This window comes from Nannospalax galili, unplaced genomic scaffold (genome assembly GCF_000622305.1).
Source record: "Nannospalax galili isolate Female #2095 unplaced genomic scaffold, S.galili_v1.0 scaffold432, whole genome shotgun sequence".
Classification (NCBI taxonomy): Eukaryota; Metazoa; Chordata; class Mammalia; order Rodentia; family Spalacidae; genus Nannospalax; species Nannospalax galili.
The window spans coordinates 631,878-641,539 of NW_008331138.1; the positions used below are offsets into that span (position 1 = coordinate 631,878).

Genomic DNA, 9,662 nt, shown 5'->3' on the forward strand with positions numbered 1-9,662 from the left:
GCCCGCGAGGGAGGGTCCGCCCGGCCCCCCGCCGCCGCCGCCGCCGCCGCCTCAGCTGCCTCAGAAACGAGTCGCCAGGGGAACATGGCGCCGGGGCCGCCGGGATCACGGAGGCCGGGGCCGCACTGAGGGCGCCCCCGTGGCGGGTAAGTGCGGTGGAGCTGGCAGAGGGAATCTGGGGACGAGCGAGGCGCCGGGGCGCCGCCCCGCTGCGGGATCCCAGGGTGGGGGGAAAGGCGGGGACGGCGGGGCCCGGAGCCCGCGAACAATGGAGGAGCTGGAGGGGGAGGGGAGGGAGCAGCCCCCCCCCACACACACCAGCGCCCCGCCGTCCCCGCCGCTGCACGCCCGGGCCGGGCCCGCGCGGCCCGCCTTGCCCTTCGGACTTTCCAGTGTCCCCCGCAGCCCTGCAGTCCCGGCGACTGCTTCACACATCCCCCCCACGACCTGGTAAGGGGGGCAGTCTCGGTGTCTCACCCCCATCTCGAGCCTCCAGGCTCCCAATTCTGAACCTCCCTCCCCCCAAGTCATGCCCTTCGTCGCCTCCTGGAGTCACTGGCTTTGCTCCTGGGACGACCCACCTCCTTTTCTCCGACCCCCTGTATCCCTTCTGACACCACTTTGGAGAGGCTTGATCCTTGTGTGGGATTTTGTTTGTATCGCTCTTGGGGTCTCTGGTCCCCTCTTTGGCCGATCTACTCTTGTTCTTGTGTCAGTGAACCAATGGCACCCCAAGGAGCTGTCCCTTTAGGACCTGCGGTTCCACCTCCGTGGAGGGCCATCCTAGACTCCTGTTGGTGTGGGCATTGCTGCCCCCCGGGTCTCTTTTGCATTGGACTTGATTCTGTCTCTTCTTGGGCCCAGATGCCCCCACATTTCTGCCCCGGCCTATTACAGAACCTTCTGCGTCCTCCTTGGGATACCCCTCGGCTTCCTCTCCGACCTTTCACAGATCTAGATGCCCAGTGCTTCCTTCCCTTTTCAGTCCTTGCTCCGGTTTGCTTTCAGCTCCTTTACTCTTCCAGACCTTTCTCCCTGCCAACTTGCCCGATGCCCTGTCTCTGGTCTTGCATGCACTCCCCCGCAGTGCCTGGCTTTCCACCTCGGCCTTTCCCCTTCTTTGACCCTCCAGGAGTCTCATTTCTGCCTTTGCCTTCCCTGCCCACTGTCCCAACCCTAACTTCATCTCTCCCGGACTTCAGCTTTGCCCCCTGCTCTCTCTGAGGCTCCATCTCTTCCCCCACCCTTATTTCAGTGCTCCTCTGACCTGCTCCATTCATTTGCCCCTCTTTAAGTCTCTTCTTTAAGTTTTCCACCTGGGACCTGCTGCCTGCCTCCCCGTTGCTCCTAGGGCTTCTGCTGATGGGATAACTCGGACCCCTTACACCCACAGCTTCCCATTCTGCATCCCGTGGACTGGAACCTTTTTCCACTTGCTTTTCCCCTCATTTGTTTGTTTCTGCTCCATTCTCTTTATTTCAGTGCCCCCTTTTGGAGCTGTCCACTTGCCTGCATGTTTTTGGGATCCATTTTTAACTTTCCTATTGCTGCCCCTCTTGAAGTGAACCTGATCTCCTTGTGACTGTGTCCCATCTTTGGTCCCTCTGCATTTGAAGTTCTCCCACTGACTCCTCCCCATTCCATTCAGCCTTTCGCCCCAGACCCAGCAGTCCGACTTTACCTTCCCTGTTCTGCCCTACCTCTTGCCTCCTTTTGAATCCTTCTCATTCGAACCTGGTCTTCTTAACCATTCCTTTATTCCTGCCTCCCTTTCTTGGAGCCGCCCAGTTCTTGGAGAGATGAGCCTTCCCTTTTGATCCCTCTCTCCCAGTTCTCTTCCTCTTTGGCCTGTTGCCTTCCTCTTGGTTTTCTGCCTTTTTCTACCCCCTCAGGTTCCCTCACTTCCACTTAGCTCTTAATCACATCTCGTTTTCAAGGTTTCCCGACTCGGTGCACACAGGTTCCCTGTTGAGGACATCCTCCTTCAAGCCTATCTTTTCCTGTTCTGCATCCCTCAGCATTGGCCAGGCTAGGCTGGACCCTGGTTCTCTAGGTGCAGATCCAGGCTGCAGATTCTCTCTGGAGCCTTAAACCTTGTAGGTTTTGTCTCCAGGGTCCTCCTGAGATCTGCAGTAGGGGGTAGGGGGTGGGGGGCTGACTGATTTCCACTCTGCAGTCTGGGAGTGTCTCCCCATTTCTCCAACTTGTACCAGGGTGGTGGGGAACATTTGTCAGTTGCCCTGTTTTCTCCCCTGTGCTCTCTTTGCTCCCACTCCAGGTTTCACAGCTTTGTGTCCTTGGGAAAGGGGACTGCAGCTGCTCCAGGCTCTTTTTTCTAGTTCTTGCTTCCCTTCCCTTCTCTGAGCAGTTGTAGATACTCAGTTGTACTCTCTCCCTGCACCTCTAAGCCAGCACTCCTGGGAGAGAACTTAGGAGTATGCTTTTTTGTCTTTTTTTTTTTTCCCACCTGACAAGTCATATTCTTGTTTTACTACCGGCTACGGGAAATGCCAGTTCTCAAGTTCTGCTGGTTCCTGGGGGTGTTATGACCACACTTGGTGTTTACTGCCTTGGGCCTACAAAAGCAGTACTCTTGCCTTCCCTGACTGCCTTTGGTTTGTGCTGTGACCTTGGGGAGGGGCTGAATTTCTTTTTCACTTCTGCCATCCCCCCCACCCCCCCAAGATTCCAGCTTCCTGGTCTTCAAAATGGTGAAGTCCTAGGTTTGGAAAGCACTTTGCGGTTGTTGCTGAAAGAGAGAGTGCCAAGTGTCACTCAGATTTCTGCCCTCTGGAATTGCAGGCACTCTCAGCCACAGGAGCCCAGTGCCTCTGAACAGATCCATGCTGGGTTCTAGGGCTCCTTGATGTGCAGGGGACCTACCATTCCCCAGACATTCTGAGGGACCTACAGTTAGAGGTGCTCACTGACTGATGTAAGTGGATTGGGTTTGTCTGAACTGCACCTTCTCTACCTTTCCTGAGCTATATTCTTCTGAAATTCATTCAGAGGTAGAGGTGGTTTTTTTTTTTTTTTGCAAAAGCACCATCTGACCAATCTGACTATATTCCTTCTTTAACTTGGGAGGAAGGACCTATGGCATGTTCTATGTTTATTTGTTTTATCCCCCCCCTTTTCAGGGCAATTGCATATTAAAACAGCTATCCACCTGTGAAGGCACATTTACTGGAAGGACTTTCTTTCTTAACTGAGCTATGATCAGACTGTTTATTTCATCACTCATTTAGAAATAGTTCTGTGTGAACACATTTGAAATAAAAAGCATTCACTGTCATCTACAGAATTAGACCATTGACTCATCACATGTTACGGCATTTGTGTATCATGGACAGTGGAGGGGGCTGCATAATATGGGTGTTCTAACTTCTGGGACTTTAGATTTCCTGGATTTGTTGTCTGTCCAGCCCCCCCCCACCCCTGTACTGTACTGTAGTTGTAACTCATGTGCATGCTTGGCTTGTTCTGCCCCTGAGCTACACCCCCAGCCTTGGGACTTTAAATTCTGACAAGGAGAGTCTGGGAATTTTGATGATCTATGTGTAGCATTGTTTTTTTTTTACCATTATTGACTTAAAGAATTTTGGTTCCTTTCCAGTGGTGAATCTTTGGTCTCATCACAATTAACCCACTGAATTTATTTTAGAGTTTGTGTTCTCCATGTTAGTGAAAATAGTTGGTTTGTTTTTTATTTTTAATGTGCAGGTGATGGCTAATTAAGAATAGGAGCAACTGTGTATGCAGTACCAATTAATTTGTGTTTCCTGAGTCTTCACATCACTGGCAGCATAAAAAGTTTCTGCATGCTCAAAGCCAAGGTTTACATAATAGGAAGAGAGGCGACAGAAAGAACAAAGAACTGATTTTCCTTCCTAAGCTGTAACTGATGTTCCAGAAACTGTCAGATTTCTCTGATGGTAGTGGAGGCTCCATTCCTGGGATTGACATTTGCTTTTGTGATGGATCTGGGTGCTACAGTAATGTGAGGTGGTAGCCTTGGCCTTCTGGAACAGTTCCTGTGCCAGTTGGAGTGGAGTGTGAAGCCAGGATGGCAGCAGACAACTTCTTCCAACGCACTAACGTGTCTTTAAGGGCTCTTGCCCTGCCTGGATTTTTAGAAGGAGGCTGATCAAAGTTCCTCCCTTCCTTTCTTAGTGTCTCTCCCTAAAAACCAATCTTTCTTTCTTTTTGCCTATGTCTCCTCTCCCTGCCCCTCCTTATTATTGGCTTGACGAAACCTTGGGACAATAACAAATCAAAATCCATCGTTGCTTTTCATAGCAGGCAGATGGAAGAAGTTGCCAAGTGCAGGTCTCTAGGCCTGGTGCAGATGTTAGGGACAGGACAGTCTGGGAAGGGTGAGTGTTGCACAGTGAAGGAGAGCTGCAGCCTCAGTGGGCTGTGTGGTCAGTCTTGAGAGATGAGGAGGCAGATCAGGTCCTCCAAGCTGGAGCTAGGAGGATCAGAAGGCCTCTGCTGCCATCTAGTCGGGGCTGCTTTTCCATTCTTGGTCTGCTGGACTGTGGCCTCTTGGAAGGCCTTCTTGTGACCTGCTAGGATTGTTGTCATTAGCCACCTGACAAAACAGTGTCTTTTGTTTTCTGTTTTTTGAGACAGTCTTATGTAGCTCAGGCTGGCCTTGAACTCATTTTCCTGCCTCCTCTTAAGTGGTGGGATTACAGGCTTGTGTCACCACAACTAGCTAACACTATCCTAATTTATCTAATATGTGTGACATTTGAATTTCTGTTACTCATAAAATGCAAGATAGATAGGACTGAGATTCTTTGCTTGAAGAGGGAAGGCATCTAGGAGAAATGCCTCCTTTGGCCCCTTGAGGTCCATGGAAGTGAGTGTGAAAATCAGTTTCCTGGGTGATGTTGTAAGCTTCTGCTGTAGTGGAAGAATATTGGACATAGGGGCAGGGCCCCTTCTGCCTTGTCTTAATTAATTAGAATTGGGTACAGACTGCTTCTCTAGGCTGTTCGTTCCTGTCTGAAGTCTGGTGTGTTGTCTAGCCCTGGTAGTAGACTCTTTATCTGGTATCACTGTGTTAGAGCTGGGACTAGGGTTGGGCTCCTGATGCTGTGCTTTCATTCCCCTCTTGCCTTCCCTCCTTGCCCAAACCAGAATTGGAATGAGGCTCTTTTCCTGAGTTTGGAGGAAAGTGAACTGTTGTTAGATTTTGTTTTGTTTTGTTTTCCTAGTAGAACACAGACACTGCCACTTTTTTCAGCCATTCACGTGGAAATTAGTTTCTAATTTGGGGAATGGGCTATCCAGATGTATTAGCTACATAATTCAGCCATATACCTACCTCTTTTAAAAAACGATATGGAATTTTTCAAGCTGAGTCATTGTTGATCTAGGCTCTCAAATAGCAATGGTCTGAAGTACTTGAATTGCTGGTATTAAGAAATGCAAACAAATCATTCATGTTCATCTTCCGGAAAGTTTATTTCTATTTAAATTTTGATATAATGCTTTATTAGACTTCATCTATAAATAACTGGGCACCTGTCAATGTGACTTTAATGTCTATGTCTCTGATATTGAGAAACACCATTAAGTAGCATCTTCAAAACATTTAATTATTTTTAAATTCATTAATTTTTAATGTAATTTAATTTTTATGTGTATAAGTGTTTTGTCTGCATGTTTGTATGTGTACCACATGTGTGCAATGCCTGTGGGGGCCAGAAGAGGGCATTGGATGCCCTGGAACTGGAGTCATGAATGGTTGTTAGCTACCCTGTGGGTGCTAGAAACTGAATCTGGGTCCTCTGCAAGAACAGTGTTATTAACTGCTGAGCCATCTCTCCAGCCCTTAAACTGTCATCTTAATGGAGAACTAGGTACTTTCAGTCATGAAGCATCATCATGGGAAGGTAGTACTTATTTTTGTTGAGACTAGCCAAACTTGCCTATTTCCTTCACCTTCCTTTGTGAAGGAAAGGAACATGACTGTGTTGTAGACTTTGCAGTAGTGGTGACTGTTGCATTACACATCTGTAGCATCTTCATACCTCTGTTCTCCTTGGGTCTGCTGCTTACTTGGAAGCTGACCTCTTCTGGTCACTGTAGTAAGTTGGTAATTAAAATTGAACAACTGAGAGAAAGCTTACCATATAATGAAAAATATTGAAGGAGCTGAGTATGGTGGTACCTGTAGTCCTAGCACTCGGGAAGTAGAGGCAGGAGAATCAAGTTCAAGGCAAACCTTAACTGAGTTCAAGGCCACCCTGTCTCAAAGATACCAACCAAGTAGGAAAAGTATTGGGGAAACTCCCATCCTGGCCCCCTCTATCTTACTAGCTATGTGACTTGGGCCAAATAACTTTCACTTTTTGTAAAATGAAGGGATTATATTAGTTGGCTCCTGCTCTACCTTGTTGTCCAGTCAGCATATTGGAAAAGTTGAGCAGCTTATATCTGATCTGGATTCACATCCAGGTATAACAAAAATATGCAAAAACAAGTGAGCCTAACAGACAGAAGGTACAAATGTTTGGTCAGCAGTGACTCCTTAAATCTGTGTTTTCTTTGGCAAACAGAAAGATATTTAAGTAGCTCCTGATGGAGAGTTCTTTGGTGCTGGGAAGGAGCCCAGGATCTCACACATGCTGTTGAACATGTCTCTACCACCAGGTCTCAGACCCAGTCAAGTTAAAATTTTTTTTTTTTTTTTTTTTTTTTTTTTTGATACTATTCTTTAGGCAATTGGAAAAATATAGATAGAATATTTGCAACTACAATTTGTCAATTTATAATTAGAAAAATAAAAATTTGGAGCTGAGGGTATTGCACAGTGGTGTTTTAAAAATTATTTACTTATTATTTTATGCGTCTTGAGCATTTTGCATGCATGTATGTAAGTGCACCATATATAAAATACCTGTGGAGGCTAGAAGAGGGTGGTCATCGGATCTCCTGGAACTGGAGTTAAGGACAGTTAGCCACCATGTAGGTGCTGGGAACCCAACATGGGCCCTCAGCAAGAGCACCCAGCACTCTTAACCTCTGAGCCATTATATCTCCAGCCCCTCAGTGGGAGTTTTTTTGTGTGTGTAGCATGGAGAAGGCCCTGGGCTCTATCTCCAGCATTGTAATCAATCACTTGAAGTAAAAACATTTAGAATTATATAGAAATGTATAGCTGTGTAGCTAGAAAAAAACTGTTCTTGAACTCTTTTTGTAGGGTATGCATTCTGATTATTACATTTGTTCATTTACTTGTGTGCATGTTTGTGTTTAGATATGTAATTGCCATGGTGTGCATGCAGAGGTCAGAGGACAACTTGTGGGAATCAGTTCTCTTCTACCATGTGGGTCCTGGGAATTGAACTCAGGTCATCAGGCTTGGTGGCAAGTGCCTTTTCCCACTGAGCCATCTTGCAGTCCAGCTCACTGTGATTACTTATTAACTGAGTTGTGGTTTGAAAAACAAATGTTGAGGTGAAAGTATGCCAGCCAGCTGCGGCTAATACAGAGCCTTACCAAGTACAGAAAACTTTAAAATACATGTACAGTTAGTTGCATTGAACCTTTTTAAAAAAATATTTTATTATTTTTATTTTGTGTGTATGAGTGTATTGCCTGCATGTATGTGAGTGCACCCGTGTCATGCAATGCCACAGAGGTCAGAAGAGGGCTTCGGATTCCCCTCAAACTGGAGTTAAGGACAATTCGTAGCTGCCATGTGGGTGCTGGGAATCGAACCCGGGTCTTCTGCAAGAGCAGTCAGTGCTCTTAACCGCTGAGCCATCTCTCCAGCCCTTTGAACCTTTTCTTATCTGCATTTAAACGAAAGGGCAAAACCAAGGATTCATCATGGATTCATGCCTGTGCTGCTTAGGCATGAGACAAAGGAAAATGATCACTGTTAATTGCTATAGGTAATTAAAAAGTATTCTTTGTTCAGTGACAAATTGATTGTGTACAAATGAAAGTCAGCCCTGCATTAATGCAAGGTTATTAGATTTTTGAAATCTGCATCTTCAGCTAGAGTGGCTGTCAAGCGAAGAGAACTGCATCAGTGGGAATGGTGGCTCTAAACACCTGGTGATGGGAAGAATCTCCGGGTCTTCATTTTTTAGAAATACCTATTAAATTGGTACAGAAAGTTGGGGATGCTGCTTGTAAGATAACCTTTTCAGCGAAATCATTTGTATGTCTTCTGAATGCTGCTGATCTCTAAGAAATGTCTTCTCATTGGTCAGTTGAATGCAGAGAAAACATTTGATAAATGAGGAAAAAGGAAGAAAGGTTTCTGATGGCTACAGGAGTGGGTCCCGGCTGTTGGCACGTGCATGTCAAGTCAGCCAAGAGTCACAGAAAACTCTGAAAAATAGTAGTGGTGCCTTAGAGACGAAATTATGATGGATGTGTATATGAGGGACATTTGCACTATTGTGTGCCAGTTCTAAGTTTTTTTTTTTTAACTTTTTAGTGGTGGGTTTGAGATAGAGATTCAATCTGTATTCCAGGCTAGACTGGAACTGGTGACAATCTGCTTTCACCTCCAACTACTGAGATTACACGCATGTGCCATCACATATGGTATACTATCCTTTTCCTCTTCTTTTTTTTTTTTTTATTGCTTTATTATTTGGCGTGTGTGTGTGTGTGTGTGTGTGTATAGCATATATAATGTGCGTGGAGATCAGACGTAGTCCGTTCTCCTTCTTTCATGTGGGTCCTAGGACTTGAACTCAGGTCATCAGGCTTGATGGCAAGCACTTTCACTCCCTGAGCCATCTTGCCAGCTCCTATTTTTTGTATTTCTTAATCCATTAGAAACTTTGAGGGTCTTAAAAGGTTTGTTTTTTTTTTTTTTGGTCTTTTTGAGACAGGGTCTCCCTGTAGTCCTAGCTGTCCTGGATTCACCATGGAGACCAGGCTGGCCTTGAACTCACAGGGATCTGCCTGCCTCTGCCTCCCGAGTGCTGGGATTGAAGGTGTGCATGACCACACCTGGCCAAGACCAAAATTTTTTAAAAATAAATTTTTATGTGTTATGAGTGTTTTGCCTGCATGTATGTAAGTGCAGCACATTCATGAAATGCCCAAGGAAGCCAGAAGAGGGTGTCAGGTCTCCTTGATGGAAACTGAACCTAGGTCCTCCATCAGAGCAGCCAGTGCTCTTAACCACTGAGCCATATCCAGCCCCCCGTTTTCTTTATAATTTTTAAAAATTTATCTTATTTTGAGACAGGGATCTCACTGTGTAGCTCAGGCTAGCCTCCAACTCCAGATCCTCCTGCCTCAGCCTCCTAAGTACTGGGATTACAGGTATGTACCACTGCACTGGGCTCTTGATTTGTAGTCTGGTTTTTTGTTTTTTGTTTGTGTGTTTGTTTTTGAGACAGGGTCTCCTTGTAAGCCCAGCGGGCCTGGAACTGGTTAAGATGTAGACCAGGCTGGCCTCAATGTTACAGAGATGCTCCTTCCTCTGTCACCTGTACTGGAATTAAAGGCCAGCGCCCCCTTACCTGGCTACTTGCTTTATTTTGTATGGGCTAGGAAGTAGAGATGCAAACTAAGATTGTATATGAAGATGTTAACTATAGTGATATTTATAAACTTAAAGAAGAAACTCTAAATGTTTTTTTTTAAACTAGCACTTAAGTATATATATATATATA

At 46.0% G+C, this 9,662-nt stretch overlaps 1 protein-coding gene across 1 annotated transcript in view; it reads left to right on the plus strand.

Annotated features, from left to right (window-relative positions):
* The first annotated feature begins 6 nt into the window (after positions 1-6).
* Positions 7-9,662, plus strand: part of Arhgap35 (Rho GTPase activating protein 35) — a 142,508-nt gene continuing 132,852 nt past the window's right edge. The window contains exon 1 of the mRNA XM_008821933.3: positions 7-146. The gene's annotated coding sequence lies outside the window, so the exon portion shown is untranslated. The remainder of the gene's footprint in view (positions 147-9,662) is intronic.